This window comes from Pinus tabuliformis, chromosome 4_2 (genome assembly GCF_031772625.1).
Source record: "Pinus tabuliformis cultivar Carrire ecotype Pingquan chromosome 4_2, CPIR1, whole genome shotgun sequence".
Lineage (NCBI taxonomy): Eukaryota > Viridiplantae > Streptophyta > Pinopsida > Pinales > Pinaceae > Pinus > Pinus tabuliformis.
Window position 1 is genome coordinate 740396827 of NC_142304.1, and position 20021 is coordinate 740416847.

A 20021-nucleotide genomic window follows, 5' to 3' on the forward strand; every position below is an offset into this window, starting at 1 on the left:
TGCAAGTGTAAAACCACCGTCACATGAAAGAACCTCTTCACATTATTGAAACCCTCATCTTCCACCATGCATGTGACAACAACTATAAATCCTTTCAGGCTCTTATCTTTCTCATCTTAACATGGAATCATGTTGAATTAACCTATTTTTGAGTTTTTTATAGGGAAAGCGCACTTCTTGAGATCAATTCTTCTTTAGCCTCGAAAATTGTGCCCTATGTGACCAAGATGTCTTCCTGAGCATATGGGTACATCATGAAGGCACAAATATTTTCCCTTTGACCCTTCAGAGTGCTAGAGTGCACCCTCTTTTCCTTAGGATGCATAGGTGCATCACAAAGGTATGAAGCTTCATCTATTTAGTACTTCAGTATGTGACAATGCGCCCTCCTTTTCCTTGAGCACATATACACACTTTGAAGAGTTGAAGCCTTGTTTCCTTCATTCTTCAGCCCTTAGGAGTGTGACACTTTGCTCTCCTTGTCTCCTTCGGTGCATGGATGCACAAGGAAGACTTGAACACAATTTTCCCCATTCCTTCAACCCCTCAAGGTGCTATAGTGTGTCCTGGCTTGTTTTTACCTCTTTCCTGAGTGCATGAGCACACTACAAAGCTCTGAATGACCATGGATGTCCCCTTAATTCTTTGAAAGTGTGCCCTCCTAGTTTGCGTGTGTATTTTTTCTTGAATGCAAGTTATTTTTTTCCTTCTGTTCATATTTTTTCATGATCTATCATCTATGATGACTCTTTGAACGCGATTTAAACATTATCCTACATAGTTAGTTGTTTTAAGGTAATCTTGTCATTGTGAATGTGATTCCATAAACATGTGCTTATGCTACAAGTGCTACCATTGTTTTGTCATCTGTTGGATACATGCCACCTGGAAAAATAGCCACTAAATAAATTTCAAAAGAAAGCATTGATGAGTCTATCAGAGTTTAAAAGCCAAATATTCTTATATATGAAAACACTAAATATTGCATTGAAAAGACTATAGAGGTCACATGGATCAATATCGACAACACATTCATATAGGAGATGTTTTCTGAGGACTTAGAAGATGTGCATGCAAACATCAACATTAAGGAGTCTAGGATACATAGGATCACATGAATATTCTCGAGCATTCCATGTGCAGAAGCTATTGAATGGATCATCATGCACATGGATGAATCTCACCTCGTTCTTAGTAGTGAGAGTGGCGGTCACCTCACCACTTATTATGGTGAAGATATCCATACATATTATAAGATGCTCAAGCCCAATGAATATGTAAACAAAAACTTCTACACAATATGGGATACCCTAAACATGAATGATGTTATCAAACAATGGTGTCGAGAGCCTACAAATTTTTTCCATTTCCCATCATCAGTTTGTACGGAAAAGATACTAAGGGATGTATATAAATATTTGATTGATATGTATTATTGGATGTTTGGGTGCAAGAACGTTGAAGTGTTCTAATAGAATTGGATATATATGCTCAATTTGGTGATGACACATGGAAAATATTTCAATTGGGTGGATATATTATCATCTGAGCTGTAGCCCTAGGTATTGTAGGCCAATGAATATTTACAGGAAAATCAAGCTCCAAAATTCTACATGTCTACATATCTCTTGGATGGAATTTGTGCATGGTATGTGTTCCCAAATCAATATTAGAACTGGACTCCTAAAGAGAAGTTCCTAGTTTATTTCCACTATAGGGTGTTATCAGAAGGAAGCTAGAGAGGCGCATACAATAGATTTGATGAACACTTCTTTGCAGTCATTTTTCGTATGATATTAGAGTTCAATACACCATGCATTACTAATCAAGTGAAAGAGTCACTTTATGATATTGGAGACTAGTTTGCAGCTCTTGAGGGAACACACATAAGATGTTTTAGATGTGAAACAAATCCATCATCTTATGTTGCAATATGTGAAAAACAAGGTGGCCATGCGGAAAATCACAAATCAGTTGGAAAAGGGGTTGTTGGGAACTCTTCACAAGATGAAGAAAGCCCCTTGGCAAATATTTACAATGAGGATTAGATTGTATGAATTAAGGAGTAACAAGGTGATAGCAGCTTTGATAGAAGGGCTGAAGCACCTAAACTTTGCCACCAACAACTTCCATTCATATGATCCTAAGCGAATTGTCAAGAAACATTGTCAAAGGATCAAACATAACACAAGGTATTCATCAATATGTAAACTAGAAGATGAAAATATAAAGAGCTAGTATAATGTCATAATGAAGACACATCCATCCATGAAGACCATTTCACCCCATGATCCATCAACTCAGGACTTGCAAGAGTGGGAGGAGGGGGAAACAATGTCTTAAGTAAAGAAGATGGCTCCCAAGAAAATAATCAGGTATTCACCAAGTGAGAGAAACCAGAAATGGAAGGTTGATCCTTTAAACAGAGGAGCTACACAAACAAATCTAGAGAGGAGTGAAGGGGAAGAAGAATAAGAAGAAGAAGAAGAGAACAACAAGAAGTAGAGTGAGTTACTTGAGAAGCAACAAGCAGAAGAAGAAGAAGAAGAAGAAGAGAGGTGACAAATAGAGGAAGAGAAACAAAGGAAGTCCCAGGAAGAGGAAGCAGCACAGAGGTAGGAAGAAGAACAGTTGACTCAAGAACTGGAGGAGGAGAAGATATAGGAAGAAGACACTATCCAGCCCATGGATGATGAGCCCAATACCCTAGATGAAAAACCACTCACAAGGGGTCATCTTCCCTTTGGAGAGATGGGGATTACACCTCCACCAACAGATAGAGTCATAAATGTTTGTAGCGTAATGTTTGATTATCTAAGAAAGAGGATTGTGTAATAAAGGCATAAGTAATTTCCTAATGGTCCTCAGAACCTAGTCTCAATAGCAATAGAAAAGGTGAACACCTCCAACACTAGAATTAATCTAAGGGTAGTTATGGTGGAAAATGTTGCATTGACTAAAATTACACAACATAACTCAAAGTACTTATTCAATGAGAATTCCAGATTCAGGAGAGAATTGGTTGTGGTGATGGAACAGATAGAACATCTTGCAATGTGAAATGAGTAGTTGTCATCAAGGAACTTCAATACTACATAATGGTAGTTAGCCATGCCAGAAAAGTTGGGACCAATGGAGGATACCATGGTTCCACTATATAGCGAGATGATACTTATAAAACATGTCATGTCTCCTCTCATTAGCATTCAGAAGAATGCATAGGAAGTGGTGAAGCTCCTAAAGATAAAAAAATATAGTAGTTGATTAGATAAAAGGGTGGGATAACAAATATCTGGATGCTCTGCAATGTTTGGAAAGGAAAGACAAGGTTTCAGATGAGATAGATATAGTTCGGTTGAGACTCCACCTACAAAATTACTCTCATCTTAGATCACAGCCAGTTAGTATTATGGTTGCATACAACTGAATACATAATGTGTTTGCATATCTAACAAAGAAGTATGAGATGCCTGCCATCAAAACCTTTAAAGCAATTAGAATTAGGTAGGTCATCTTCCAGGATATTAGGGATTGCTTTGAATAAATTAAGCAAGTAATAGAATGGGAAGGCTTGGAGGTGACTAAATATATTATTCCGTAGTATGTCTTTTCCCCAATAAAATCACACATGAAGCTTTCAAGGTTGTGGAATAATATGCAGTCAAGCTCCAAGAACATACTGACAAAGGCATTGGAGGTGAAGATGTGCTATAAAGGGGAATTTCCAAATTAGATCAAAGACATCGTAAAGGAGTTTGTAGCATGGCATACTTACATCACAAATGAACTTCATGAAGAAGAAAATGATTTACCCATTTCATGAGTCTTTTTCATTTTATAAATTTTGTCTTATTAGGCCACTACCTCATCTGTAAATTGTTTTATGTAATAAATGTTATGTAATGAAGTCCAAGGGACACATGTGGAATATGAAAAGTTGCACATTAGAATATAAAGAGACATATAGTGCATATGAATATTCATAGGAGTTCAAGAGTCGTGAAGAAGCTCAAAGGTCATTTTGATTGTTATAAATAGCTCCTCATAACTCTAGAAATGGGATTTTTGGGACAGAGTTCTTAGGAGTTTTAGCCTTGGCATCTCCTGCACTACATAGGAGATAGATTATTCTTTGGAGAAGCAAGTTGTGGCTTCATCTTCCACTATTGGATAAAGTGTTTCATTCATGTAATAATGTAATTGGATCTTATTATTATAGTCAGAAGCTCCATGAGCCTTCATTCCTTCATATATGTATCATAGATGTACATGGACTATTCTGGTTATGTGTATCATATACTTTTCTTTATTTGCACACTAATTTAATGAGCTATTTTTTTGCTTAACTATGTTTATTATCGAATGAATGTTGCTATATTTTAGCGATTGTTCTTTACTATGTGGACTAATCTGTAGGTACTCAAAAACTCTTAGTCATTTCCCTGGGCCCCCCTTTATGGCATTACTATTAATTTCCTAACCATTGGTTCATTTGTCTCATCATCTGCATAAGTCTCCCTAGTATACCTTACATTGGGTGTCTCCCAAATCTCACATTATTGCTGAACAAAAGAGGTGTTTTGTTCTCTTATGTCTAATTGTAACCAAGGAATATCCTGGAAAACCATTCAAAAATGGAGGGGTCATATGACTAGACAAGACTCCTACAACAAAATGTGAGGTCTAATTGGGACTTCACATTGGGGAGATCCCCTTACAATGTTGGTGGAATCCAACACCATCAACACAAGTGTAGAATCACTCTTTGAATGGAAGTAGGGTCTTTGAGGTCTTATTATTCTTTTAATGATGTGATCCTTGTCCTTGTTATATGATGGATGGTCCTTCTTGATTCCTTGACCATCCTTGATGATATTCTTATGCTCAGAACCTTTATGTACTTCAATTGTGTGATCTTCAAACTACCCCTTAGGGGCAACTAGGTTGGGTGTTTTCTCTTTCATAACTGCTTATGATGTTCTTTTACTTAACTTTATGTTCTCCTTATTTTCACATGGTTATTATTGTGTTCTTTTTTGTCAAACTATCATCAAACAAATCAACTAGACAAAAAATATAGGTTGCTAGCTAGGGCCAAAACCTCTCCTCTCGAGAGAAAAACCCACAAGAATTATTATCTTCTTATAGAATGTTAAAATGATGAATTCCAAGATATATGACCCTTGACAAAGATCCATCCAAGACCAAGTCAAAAACTCTCCTTGATGACATTCACTTCCACAAAGTCAGCTATAGTCAAACCTATCTTAGCTACTGCAACTTTATCCTTTGATAAGAAACCTTGGACCTGTAATTATGACTGCAATTTTTGGCTGCTGCAGAAACCCTAGATTAGCACCTACGTGGGAATAATGGTGATTTCTTCCTTATTTTTCCTTCACTAGAATTATTTCTCCTTCCTTGGTAAATCAACTTGTATACTAGACTTATTTGTAGTGACTACAATTTTTCCTTGTTGTAACATAATTTTTCCTAGTTATCTCACAATGTGTGTGAGAGATTCTTTCCCAGAAATAGTCCTTAAAAATTTAGATTCTTTTTCCTTGGAATATTCTCCTTCTTCATTCGTTTTAGGTATCTTTATTTTTCCTCGATCGAACTTCTTTTGAGCTTTATGGATGATCTCAAATATAGTCAACTTCCTTGTATATATAGCCTTCCCTTGGAGCTGAATTATCATTATGAGGCCAACTTGTCCCTCCTTCAAGGTCGGTTTGTTGAATGCATGATGAAAAGGAATTGGTGGGTATTTTATGACACTTTTGACTTACATAAAATTTCTTTGACTTGATAGAACGAGCCCAAAATGGTCTTCCATACATGACAATGACTCAACTAAAGTCTAGACTTTATGAAAAAAACTAGAAGCACTCAATGGGTGCTTGACCTATAAATAAAATAACCTTGAGCATGAAACCCATGGTAAAATAATAATAATAATTAATTTTTTTCGCTTTCCATTAAATAAATTACATTAGACATTATGAATATCAAATCGAGTTACACATTTCAACTTCATGCTTGTGGTGCTTATTTGAGACCATAGAGTGCCTTCTTTAATATGAAAACTTCATTAGGATTATCTAAGATTCAAAAGCCTCTAGGTTGTTATATATATATTTATTCTTTAATCTCTCCATTAAGGAAGGCATATTTGACATCCATCTGATAAATATTGAATTATTTGTGACATCAAAAGGAAACAAACATCGTAATTGCTTCGAGTCTTTCCACTATATAAAAACAAAATTCAATGTCGAAACATTCTACCTATTCATAGCCCTTGCATACCAACCTTACATCATTTATGAGGGAATTCCCTTGTTCATTTAACCTGTTTTTGAATACCCACTTTACGCCTACGATGTTTTTGCCTACTAGTCTTTTTTTCAACTCCCATGTTTCATTCTTTTCTATTTGGTCTAATTATTCATTGATTGTATATAACCAATGTTTATCATTGCTTTCTTCATAAAAAGTCTTCGGTTCAATCATGGACAACATGGAAATATGAGCTTCATTTGATGTATCAACAAGTTTTCTTCTTGTTTGGACGCTTGCAATCTTGTTAGCAATTATTTTATTTTCAGGATGGTTCTTTCGTACATACCTCAAACATGCTTTCAAATGGATCTTTGATTCACCAATGTCTTAAAACTATTCTTCCTCTTATTCATTGATTAGCTGAATAGAGGGATTGATAAATACTGTCTTGAACAATCATCAATCACTAACATTAAGTAACAATTATCTCTAGGTGCTTCTCTTCTAGAAGGCCCACATAGGTCCATGTGTACTAGTTGAAGTGGCTTGCTAGTTGATAGTTGATATTTAGTCTTTAAAGGAACAAAATCTTGTTTTGTCACTTGACTTGACTTTCAGATAGGGTCTTTTTTCGATTGGTAATTTTGGGAAGGTCTCTTATAACTCCCTTTGCTTTTATTCTGATGATATGATCAAATTTTATATGCCCTAACCTTCTATTCCATATGCATCACTCACCTTGTTTTCCCAAATGACATTATTCACTTACTTTGTTTCAAAAATATACATTATTTCTTGTTTTGATTCGCTTCGCTAATATCTTTCCTATTGTAGTTGACTTTATTTCACATCCTTGAGAGCCAAAGATGACATCATATCCTCTTCACACATCTCTATCACACTCATCCAACTATGTTTCATTCCATCCACAAACAATACATTGTGTGCCTTGATTTTTCCATTATTTAAGCTTATTATACATTTTCCCATTATTTTCTCTAGTGCATCATTGGCAAAGGTAGCATTACCATATTTGTTTTCATTTATAGATATAAACTTTCTCTTATCTCCATTCATATGCTTGGAGAAACCACTGTCTAGATACCACTAAATATTTTGGTTCTTAGCATAGTGAACAAGATCACACTTGCTAGTTTTCTTCCCATCCTCTTTCTCATTGGCGAAATTCTGAAGCAAAAAATGGGCCTCAAAACAAAAATGTACAAAAAAAGTAAAATTTATAAGAACCAATAGGATTCAATATGATGGTGTCAACCATGGGAGATGATTCACCATTTTTGGAGTAAAATGTTAAACAGATAAAAATAAATAAAAAATCTCCTTTTTCAAGTCATATTTTCAACTTATCTCACAACAATTTTACTCAAATTTTGAGTGGGAGCACTCGTCGGATCCAAAATCTAATGTTTCATCCAAAGAGTAACCATGTCACATACTTTCAACAGACGCTAATACACAAAAATGTGAAATACATGAAAAAACATTATTGCAATCATGTCTTTTCATGTATTTCACATTTTTTGTATAGTAGGATCCATTGAAATTATGGAACATAGATGATTTTTTTTTTTTGCATCCAACGAGTGTCCCTGCTTGAAATTTGAGTAAAATGATAGAGAGATGAGTTGAAAATATCAGTTGAATTTTTTATTTTTTTATGTTTTCCCTCCAAAACTTGATCTAATATTATTTTATTATTTTATATTATTCCTTAGGAGGCTCATTTTAGACCTTAAAATTTCTCTAACGTTTCCCTCAACATTGGTTCTTCTGTCCTATGATTATTTTGAGACTATGGTCTAAAGTTTTTGAATTGGCATTCATGAGATTTGTGTCCAATGTTTTGGCAATAATATATTTCAGTGACATTAGAAAGTTGGGAGAATGGATTATTGTTCCTCCTTATGTTTGGTCTTTCATTTACAAACATTATTGATTCCATTTTTTCTCCGACTTCTTATTTCATTCCTTTAGATATATGCTCTAAAATGCATAGCCTTGTGACCAATGTTTTTACACAAGTAACAACATCCATAGAAGAAATGTTCATATCTAACAAGACATGGTGCTTGAGAATATGGTGTTCTTGGCATATGATAGTTTTTTCTTTTGAAAAAATCAAGAAAGTTTTTTCTTTTGAAAAAATCAAGCTTCTTGTAACATATTTCCTACTTTTCCAATCTTCTTGTTTGTTGATGTTTGCTACAAAGTGGGAATGTTTTTCCCTTTCTATTGTTTAGGTGCATTATTAATTTGTTGATGTTGAGGTGTGCTTTTGACATCCCTATTCTTTAGTTGTTGATTTTTGTCATTATCTCTCATGACAACTTTGATGAGGTTGATGGACTTTTTATCCTATGTCTTCTTCTTACAATTTTCTCCTTCATAACCCAAACCAACTTTCATAAGAGGAGATCTATAAGCATTCAACATATCATCCAACATTTTAGACCCCTTAATGTGTTCAGGGTTCAAATTCAAATCAACCTATGTTTTCTCTAACTTTCTTTTAAGAACAACTACTTCTTCTTCCAACTTTTCACATTCTTTTCCATTGGCTTTAACTATTGTAATCAAATATATTCAACCTTTTTGGCCTCTTCTAATTCAAAATTTAACTTGACAAGCTCTTTAGAATTAGGTTCTTCTTTAACATACTTAATCAAACTTTCTCTTTATTTCTTGTTCTATTGCTTGAGTCTGTCAATTTATTCTAAAGCACAAATTAAGTCCCCTTCGAGATAAACTTCACCTTCTTCTTCTTCACTTAAATACCACTCATTATGTTCTCTAGATTGAGTCTCTAGAGGTATAATAATAAAATCAGTAATTCCCTTTTCATCAAAATATTCATTTGTGTCTTCAAAGAAGCAATCATATTCTTGTGTATAAAATATTTTCTTTTTTCTTTTTTTCTCTTTTCTTTTTGACTTATTTTCTTCCTTTTTGGATGGGAATTTGGAGGAATCATGCCCTACTCTTCCAAAATTAAAAAACTTAAAATGAATTTTATCTTTATACTTATTAGTCCCTTTCTTGAGTCTTCTCACGAATTTTTCTTCTTTTTCATCAAAGCCCAAACTTAAGTATTCTTGGTCTTCTTTGGATTTATTATCTACTTTAAATGTTTCATTCCTTTTGGATGCCTTTCCATTTGTAATACTTATTTTGTAGGTTTTTAGAGAGCTAAGAAATTGATCCATTGTTAAAGTTTCAACATTAGACATCTCTGTAATTGTTGATACTTTAGGGTTAAATTTTGAAGGAAGTGATGTCAATACTTGTTGGACTATTGTAGAGTCCTTAATTTATTTCATTCAAACCCTTCATAACATTAACAATTTCATCGAATCAATGAAAGAACTTAACTATGTCTTCATCATCATTCGTTCTCAAAGACTCAAATTACATTCTGTAAACTTGTAATTCCCCCAATTTCACTTTACCATATCCTTCATGAATGTTTTTTAATTTATCCCACATTTATTTAGTAGTATTACAATGCATTACTTTTATAAATTTTGAATTAGATATCCCACTAAGGATAGCATTCATGGGTTTGGTATTGAACGAAAATTATAGTATATCATCATTATCAACAATAAATGGGTGTTTCTTGTAACACCCTCCTCCCACATCTACTCAAGTAACTGACCAACTAGGGTAAACATGTGAGTAGAGGCTACTATGATTGGATTCAACCTCCTAAGTGACCTTAAGGAAGTAGAATAGATAGAAACACAACATACAGACCTTCACCCTGAGTTACAGGACTCCCATGAACGTTCCAACCACTTGGGTAGATATCCCCTGGGTCCCACTAAGGTTTTCGACCACTTAACCTCTGGACACTCCAATGTTATGGGCTTCACAACATCCAGGAGGCTCTAGGCACTCTCATGACAAGACGTGCCAAGATCTAGGGACTATTTTGCTGAGTGTTGTGCCAACATCCTTGGGATTTGAGCCATTTTTCAAACCCAGAGCCCAGGTCACTACCGAGAATTGAATGACACCTTTAGAACATAAATATAAGAAGGAAATAATGATGAAAATGCAAACACTTGAACAAGCCCTTAAACAAACCCCTACTAGCCATGACATGAATTTCGTCAAACATATCACAAAAATATAATCTTTGTTTTAAACAAGAGATTTATGCATAGGGCTCTCATAGTTATCTGAGAATCACTATGGAGCATTTTTCCCCTATATCATTTGCTGCATTATCATCTATTAGGTCATAGATACATTGTTCATTCATTTACAAGTAAGAACATGATAAGATCCATATATAGCTATTCTCATAAAAAAATATAAATAACCATCATAATAACAATAGAAATATCATGAACACATTAGCCATAGAATCCACATATAAACTAGTACATTTACACATGAAAATCCAAGGGAATGAATTTCTCATTAATGAATGTAGAAACCAACCAATGATGAGGCTACCATGTTCCACCCGACTGTACATTGGCTGAGCCAAATCTCTCTTTAGATAATCACCCCATGCCATATTCCAAGCATGAATATGGGACTCATAACCAACCAAAAATAACCAAACAAGCATGGATTATATCAGAGTTCTCCACCTACACTATGAGGAATTTTAGTGCCTCCTAGTCTCTTAGGCTTTACAATAATCCATAGTCTGATCCAGGGATCATTAGGCCCTACACCAAGACCCACTCTCTAGGATTTACCATAGATCCCATCCTGAGACTACTCTACCAAATAGAGAGAAATCCACCTCTTTGCTTTACTGTATATCCTGCTATTCACTGACAAGGATTCCTAGGCCCACCGAGGCACAAAATCCTGGATTTATGACAACCGACAGTCTAGCTCATGGGTTACTAGCCAGTGGTTCTACCATGATCCATAGTATGGTTCAAGGACCACCAAGCCATGTGCTTGTAATTTCAGATATCCCCCCCACTCAATGTCAAGTCTATCCAGCAATCCATCTCAACCGAATTATGAGAACCCATCTCATTAAGGCTATCCATAAATGAGAAGGCTAGGCTGAAAACTTTGTCACACCTAGAAAAACCCATGCCATGATAGAAAATAACCACATGCAATACAATGCATTCCAAATCTAGCAATGAAATCACACATGAAAATCAATACCTGCAAAGAACCCTGCATAGCTGCTTGATCCTACTCTTCCTTCCTTGATCCTTTCTTCCTCTTGCCTTCTTTTCCTATCTTGATCCAATGCCAAAGTGCTCCAAGAAAATCTAAGTGTCCAAGAGAGAGAGAGAGAGAGAGAGAGAGGGAGAATAATGATATAGCTCCAAAACTGAATTGAAAAAAGGTTACAAACGGGTCCTTAGAAGCCTTTTTAACAATTAGGATTTTGTTTTCTTCATTTTCCATTATTTTCCTTCATTTTCCTCCTCACATGCAACCTGTGACCTTTCACCGTCCTTTTGTCCTAATTTCCATTATTTTCATAAATAAATGTGCCAAAAATGCCATTTTTCCTTTCCAAAGCCTTAGCCATTGCCTTTGCCAATTTCCTTAGCCATTATAAACCAATGAACACCCACACAAGGATGTTTTGCCCAACATTCAACTTGGAATAAGTGTCTGATCAACCATGGTTATTATTTTTCCTTTTATTAACTTTTCTTATGTGGAATTTTAACCATGGCTATTACATTTCTCATAACCATGCTCAGTAGGACCCCTAACATCTACTCCAAGGGACAATCAAATATGTTCTCATCCTAACTTTCCCAAAAGTTATAGTTAATAACATTAAACAAAGGAACCTTATTTGTTGAACACCCTTCATGATTGACAATTCTTATGACTTAGATATTCATTCTAGCTATTAGGATGGCACAAAACAAACCAAATTTGATACCAATTATTGGAAACTAGGAAATTACTGTAGGGGATGAATCAATAATTGTGTGTTTTAGCAATGACCAATTTTAAATTATTTAATAATCTTTTAAATTTTTCTTTAATATATATTAGAGTTATATAGGTGTTTAGAAATTAATCATGAATTCAAATGAGACCACACAAGCAACACATGCAACACATATATACACCAGATATAAGTGGAAACCCATAAAGGGAAAAACCATGAATTTTGTTGTTGTGGTGTAGATGCAAGCACCCATTCTCTTTTTACATTAGTTTTTGTAGGCACCCACCTATAGGAGGCTTCAACCCCTCTTTTATTTTGAAACTAGAACTTGCTGGAAGAACCCAGTCCCACTTCTCATAGGCTCCAACCAATTCTTTTTTAGGCTACTACCTAGAAGGAAACACCAATACCTTGACAGACTAAAATTTTAATTTGCTGGCTTACTAGGTCTTTAATTATGAACTCCTCGTGCCCTTTTAATTTATTTTGTACTCTTTCTATTCCCCTTTTCAATTGCTTATCTCCTCTACTCCTTTATCTCAAGTCTAGTTAACTCTTTCTCCTCTTCCTCAAGTCTTCATGTACTTTTCTCTTTGCCAAGAAATTCACTAACTAGGTTTCACAAAATTTAATCAATTAGTAGTAATGCATTCCAAAAACCCATCTTTATATAAATAATTGTCCCTTTTCATTCCAATATATGTATTTTAAATTAAATCATTGTATCTTTGTATTAAAACATTGCCTCTTGGTGGCCCACCCATTTGTTTCCCATTTCTTCGAATTTTAAAGATCAAACCAGAACAAATGAACCTCAGAATATTAAAAAATATTAACATATTGCAATGCCAATGAGTTCATAAACCATGTGCATCTATTGGTAGTTGATTTTCTAGGCTAGGAATAGTATCATCACATAACATGTGCCAAAAACCTGATATTCATTTATGTTATGAAAGACATCATATTATACATTATCAAGGGAATTTATATTCTAGATCTACTTGTCTTCCATATGATTCTATTCATTACCTCCACTAGCATCCAAGTTTCTTGATTGATGTTGTAGAATAGTAAACCATTAATATAGGAAAAGATATTTCCCTCCTCCACAAAGCAATAAATCCACTCTCCTTTTGGAGAATTACATGTAACAACAAAATATCATCCTTCACTTTTACCAGATGAGAAAATTTTGACAACTCAGCCTTGGAGTGTCATAATATAGATTGATGATTCTTTGTTGTGAACTATAATTTTCTCTCCATTTTTTGGAAAGAGGTGGTCAAAATTCATTGATACATCACCTCCCTTGAGAGGAGGTGGAAGCTTAAATGTTTGAACAAAACTGGTTGTCTTCACGACCCAAACCTTTATAGTGCATTCACTATAAGCAATAATAACACACCCCCCTATCACTTGTTAATATTGCATCATTAAAATAAGATGTATGACAACAAAATTTCTTTAATTATTTTCCATATTTGAGGCCTCGTATTCTTGCAGTACTGTCAAATGATGTTCTAAAATTATTATTACCATCATAAGAAAAGGAAAGGCTTATAACACCCTGAGAATGTGCATGTTATAGACACCTTAGACATTGACCTATTCATATGCACCATACCTTATTTTTCCCATCTTGTGAATCAAAATCTAACATCTCTAAATATCAATTGATTTAACACATGGGAAAACATCATTATGCATCATAACAGAATCATTAGCTTGACATTGAAGATCCTTCTTAAGTGCCCATTGATGTAATCATAAACCTCTATGAATCCATCAACTAAGCAAGAAACAAGGTATTCACCATTTGGAGAGAAGAAAACACATTCTGGGTGGATTTGTTTCCCAAAGTGACATAATTTTTGAATGGTAGTAAAACCAAGGTAATACTCGAACCCAAAGTTGAGATTTTCTTCATGTAATAAATTGATTTTTCCTCACAATTGGACCAACTTCACGCATACAAGGAATTATTTTGACGATACCTTTAACCAATGTTTCATGCTACTTCATGAAAACCTAAGAATTAATGGAACGACACAACCATCTTGGGCCTTTGATCATCCAAACCCATGATCTCGATCTGCACCAAGACACTTGGAAGTATGATAAATTTTAAACACTTCATCTAGAAATAAACTCTAGTAGCATGAATCAAACCATGTGAATAGGAAACAATCAACTAACATAGGAACTTAGCATGCTTAGGCATTTACAAATCCTACAAAATTGACAGCATGTGCAAGCGAGTGTAGTTGAATGCAACTATGGGTGTACTCAATCATATGAACTAGAAGGGGATCTCAGTCGAAGTTTTTATAATGTGTAAGAAGAAGAGACAATGAGTAATGTGTCTTATAACGCTCCATGAACCTATGTTACATTTTACAACATGTGGGATGATCCTTAAGATTTAGTTATCCAAATCGAAGGTATGGTTATTAACCAACTTGTTTCAATTTTGATTGGTCGAGAATCTAATTATAGTTATGTTAGTCCCAAGACAACATAAATATGCATGTTATAGAGGAAAACCCATGAAAATTTGTGGTTGTTTTAGCTAGCCACAAGAATCAGATGGTGAGTTGTGGACATTGTGATATCATGACCAATAGTAATATATGGCATGTCCACATTAGCCAATTTGAATATATTACTGTTGAACTCATATGATGTGTAGTCGACATGGACTAGCGATCGACCCATACGAAAATGATCAAATGATACAACAAGATGTTAGAATGTCTCAATGATGGGGGTGAAAAAGTGATTTTTCAAGGAATATAGAAGCTTATGATCATTAGGAAAATATCAATGTTGTAGATGAAAAGATTCAGCTGGAAGAGATTTTCCTTTTATGTGGTCCAAGTGGCCAATGAATCAAAAGGTGATAGAGACAGAATAGGAGAGCATCCTTGAACCAAATGTAAATAAGAATGCAAAAGAGCATAGATATAACTGCAAATACAAAGATGCGGTAGAAATAAAACTTCATTTCAATATCAAATACTAAAATATGCATACAAACGAAATGGAAATAATCTATCTTCCGTGATGGTAGCTTACCTCTTAGAAGTGATATGGAGGTTACATGCCTCTGAAATGTATTACAATGAGGTTCAATGGCCTATTTATTATAGAAAAACAAGGGAAAATCCTAAACACAAAAACCTCAACCCTAAGAGATGGAACACCAAGAGTTTGTGGGCCTCGTTGGGGTTAGTTGGGCAGTCATCTTCCCCGGGTCATAATTTGGTCATATTATCTTCGTTTGGTGTGTATGATACCTTGTTGGAAATATATCTCCAATTAATATAGGATTTGAAGTAGGCGATTGCCTATGCCTATGGGCCTACTATGGATCTCAAAAAAATTCCATTTAGGGGGGTCAAAACAGATGAGGAAGTTCAAGACCCAAAAAACTGCTAAAAATAGTAAATGTTGCAATAAACAAGGAAACAGATGAAAACGACTGGAGGTCTAGGTGGAATAGGTGGGTGACCGCTAATATCCACCTGGATCAATCCTCCCTTATTATGAAGAAATGGTCCAATTATGTGTAGAGCCTCCATGAGGTGAGGAAATTGTTGTTGAACCTCATCCCTGGTGACCCACTTGTGCTCATGAAGGAGTTGTCCTGCTTTGACAACTCAATATAGTTGGATCCTCTATTGGCGAGTGTTCTTAATATATGTATCCATGATACGATCTGTTTTGTCTTGTTCCATGCAATCTGGGTTTAGCTCTGTTTGTGTGAGTTTTTCTACAATGGCAGATATGTTCAACAATGGTGGAAAGTATGGTCGAAGGCGGTCTACATTGAACACTAGGTGCAAACCAAGGAATGGTAGAATCTTGAGCTTGAAGTCATTATCCCATATAGCTTTGGTGATAGGGAACTCGATGTTGACCATGGTGCTCAATGAAGAAGCTAGGCTTGTAGGCTTCTAACTAGATGCGAGCTGAATTTGCCTGAGTAGTTGTAAATGGTATGACCACATCAATGGGACATAACGGCTGAGATCCAAACCTTACCTGAAAGGGGTTATGCTACATTGAGATACGGAGAGATTTTTTTGTAGTTGTGTTGGACATAGAGGAGGCTTTCATCCCATGTGCATGGATGCTTTGAGTTGTACATGTGCAGAATGTCTACGATCATCCTGTTGACGACCATTGTTTGGTCATTAGTTGAGGGATGGAATGTCATGGACTTAGTAAGTTTTGTATCCAACATCGACCAAGGACTTAACCAAAATGAACTTAGGAATATGTTGTCCCGATTTGAGGAAATGGACTGTTGTATCCCAAATTGTACCCACACTTTCTCAAAGAAGAGCTTAGCAGTGGCCTCTGGTAGGATATTATTCTTCCAAGCCACCACAATGGCCATCATAGAGAATCTATTGATGACCACGATAACACAATCATTGTTGTGATTAGAAGAACGAAGGCCTGACATGTAATCCATGGAGATGGATTCCGAAGGTCAACTAGGAGTGGGAACAGGAGTATATAGGCCTTTATTATTGATGGTTAGTTTTGCAATGGCACAGACAGTGCAGGATTTAATGTACCTCCCAAAATCTTGATGAAGGTTTGACCAATAAAAATAATTTTTCAGTACTGCCACTGTTTTCTCTACTCCAAAATGTCATGTGACTTGACTGTAGTGTGCCTCCCAAATCATCTTGGCACGCTCACTTCAACAAACACAGATGTGTCCTAGGTGTCATAAGAGTGCATCCTAGAGGTGAAAATTTGGAAATTTCTTACCTTCCAGAATTGTCTAGTATGTGCTGCCAAATTCGGGATCGCTCTTATAAATGTGCAGCCACCCCAAAGTATAGTGCCCATAGGAGTTGAGCACAGTGATCAGTGCCACAATAGGTGGTCAGCTGAGCATTTTGCATCATTATTGGTGCTGCCCTTCTTATACTTAATGCTCAAATGGAATTGTTGTAAGTATATGGATAATCTTTGATGGTGATCGTTATGCAATTTCCATTGTGTCTCTATGAACTTAATGAGTTAGTGGTTTGTGTGGATGATTGTTTCCTTCCCAAAAATGTAGTGCTTCCATTAACAAAACGCCTGAAAATTGGAATACAATTATTTGTCATAGATGGGATACTTTCGGACTGTGTTTGAAAGTGTCTCATTGTGGTAAGCCATTGGATGCCCCAGTTGAGTAAGAACTACACTAGTAGCATATTGAGAGGCATCTGCCTCAATCTTAAATGGTTATTGCAAGTCTAGTAATGTGAGAACTAGTACAAAGTAGAGCCATTTCTTAATCACAGCAAATGCCTTCTGTTGAGCTTCAGACCAAAATAACTTTCTTCCACTCCGCCCTTGGTGACTTGACTTAAATGCCAAGTGATATGAGAGAACCCCAACATGAACCTGCGGTAAAAATTGGCAAGGCACAGAAAGTTGCGCAACTCTGTCAGAGTGGTTGGGACTAGCCAATAACGAATGACTTGCATCTTGGCTGGGTCCACATGCACAGCCTACTCATCAATGATGTACCCCAGATATTGAACTTGGGTCATGCTAACAGTTAATTTCTCTAGATTGGCACACAACTTGTGGTGTTGCAGGGTTTGGAGGACTTGTCGAATATCGTGGAGGTGCTCTTCTCGAATCTGGATGAAGATCAAGATTTCATCTAAATACACCACCATGAATGCATTAGTGAACGGTCGTAATATGTCATCCATCAACCTCATGAATGGTGTGGGGGCATTCATCAACCCAAAAGGCATAACCAACCATTTGAAAAGGCCCTCCTTGGATTTGAAGGCAGTCTTCCACACATTGGAGTGTTCTATAAGCACCTAGTGATAAACAGGCTTCAAGCCAATTTTGATGAAATATTTGACTCCTTTGAGATGGTCCAGGAGGTTATCAGTCTGTGGTATTGGGTACTATTATGGACAATGATCTTGTTCAACACTCGATAGTCAATATAGAGTCTCTAGGTGCCAACCTTCTTCTGTACCAATAAAATTGGGCTCCTACTTGGTGATTAGCTTGACCTGATATGCCCTTTCTGCAACAACTCCTAAATCTACCTCTTGATCTCATCAATCTCTAGAACAAAGCATCGATAAATCAGTCCATTGGGTAGCGACGCACCTAGGATCATATTGATGGATTGCTTGACCTGAGAGTGCATAGGTACCCCTGTAGGTGTGGTGAAAATGTCCCTATACTCCTCCGTGACCTTGTCCATCTGTTGCTGATGTGTGGAGGAGTGTTGTTTGGAAGTCGTGGCCGCAATATTCTGTTGGCCCTGAAGATGAATCATAAGGAAAACAAATTTCTTGGTCTGTGAAATGATCTTATTGCATTTCTTTATAGAGATCAAAGAGATGGCGGTAGGCGGGGCTACCTTCAGTATCATATACAACTTGTTACCAAAAGTAATAATCACAAAGCAAGGTCTAGACTCATATATAGTATGTCACTTCCATAAGTATGGTTCTCCTAATAATACCTCACAAACTTCAAGAGGAGCAACATCACATAGTACCTCATCCATGAAGGGTTTGATGTTGTAGGGAAGGTGACACTGTTGGGTCACACATAGATCTCATCCTTGTTGAAATGATCTAGGTGGATATCTATTTGGATTATGAAGCCACCTGATGGTGTACAAATGTCGATTTGTTGTAGTCAGTAGACCCAACCACTTCATGACCTCTATTTAAATGAGCTACAGTGGAGAACACTTCACCCACCTCTGTGAGTGGAAGAGGCCCATGCTTGTTCTTCTAGATCTTCGTGGTGGCCACGGTGGGATTGGGCTCCACGTAAATGATCTTCTTCCCTTTTTCATTCCCCTTGTAGGGTTCTGACTCAAAGTCGAAACATCTGCCTGATCTGAAATCCTTCAGCTCAGCCACCAATGACTGGTTGGCCCGACACTCACTAGCGTTGTGAGTGGAGCTCTTATGGAACTCACACCATTTTCCCATGTACTTCGTTGGCTTCAAGGTATTTTTCTTTTCTTGTTTCTTTGGCAGGTTGTCCTAGGTCACCCTGCCTTAGATTTTTCCTTTGCTTTGTTGTTTGGGGGATCCTTTCCCTTGCTTTAGATTCCCAGATCCAAAGTCTCACTTCTTCTATTTAAAGTTCTTCTCAATATTGATAGCGTATCAGTACATCGTGTCGAGCGAGGAGATGTCTAGGAACTCCATCTTGTCCTCGGTGTACCAATGTCAATAGTCGCAGTACTTCAGTACCAAATGTTGCTCATAATCCTTGATACCCAACTTTGTGTGAAGGGTATGAAAAACATTGGTAAACTTTAGCATGTCTTGGTCCCTTCCCTTCTATAGCATGGTCCACTTTATTTATTTATCCTCATACATCCCGATAGGGTATAATTGCTCCTTGATTGAGTCCCAGAATGAATCTCAAGTGGGTGCAGTTGAAAATAGGTAAGGTGTACTTTCATCCTTCTTCACACTATAGGTTTCCCACTAGTGCTTTACATGGGGGGAGACTTTGAGAAATGAAAATCTAATCTTTTCCTAGCTGGAAAAATAATGAATACAAAAATATCCTTCTAGCATATATCACCATTTATCTGCAGCATCCACATCTATCTGACCTTCAAATATGGGGATGTCAAAGTTAACTTGTACCTTAAAGGGTGTGGTGCTTCCAGAGTGACTGCTGAAACAAGATGCGTCAACTTTGGGTAGCAGTTGAAGGATCTAGGTGAAGTTGTCCATTATCACAATCCTCTGTCGCTCAATGGCTTCTTCAAGAAAATAATTGAAAGGATCTCCTGCCC

At 36.3% G+C, this 20021-nt stretch overlaps 1 pseudogene; it reads right to left on the reverse strand.

Annotated features, from left to right (window-relative positions):
* Positions 1-8098: 8098 nt before the first annotated feature.
* LOC149171724 (suppressor of mec-8 and unc-52 protein homolog 1 pseudogene) overlaps positions 8099-20021 on the reverse strand; it is a 34454-nt pseudogene continuing 22531 nt past the window's right edge.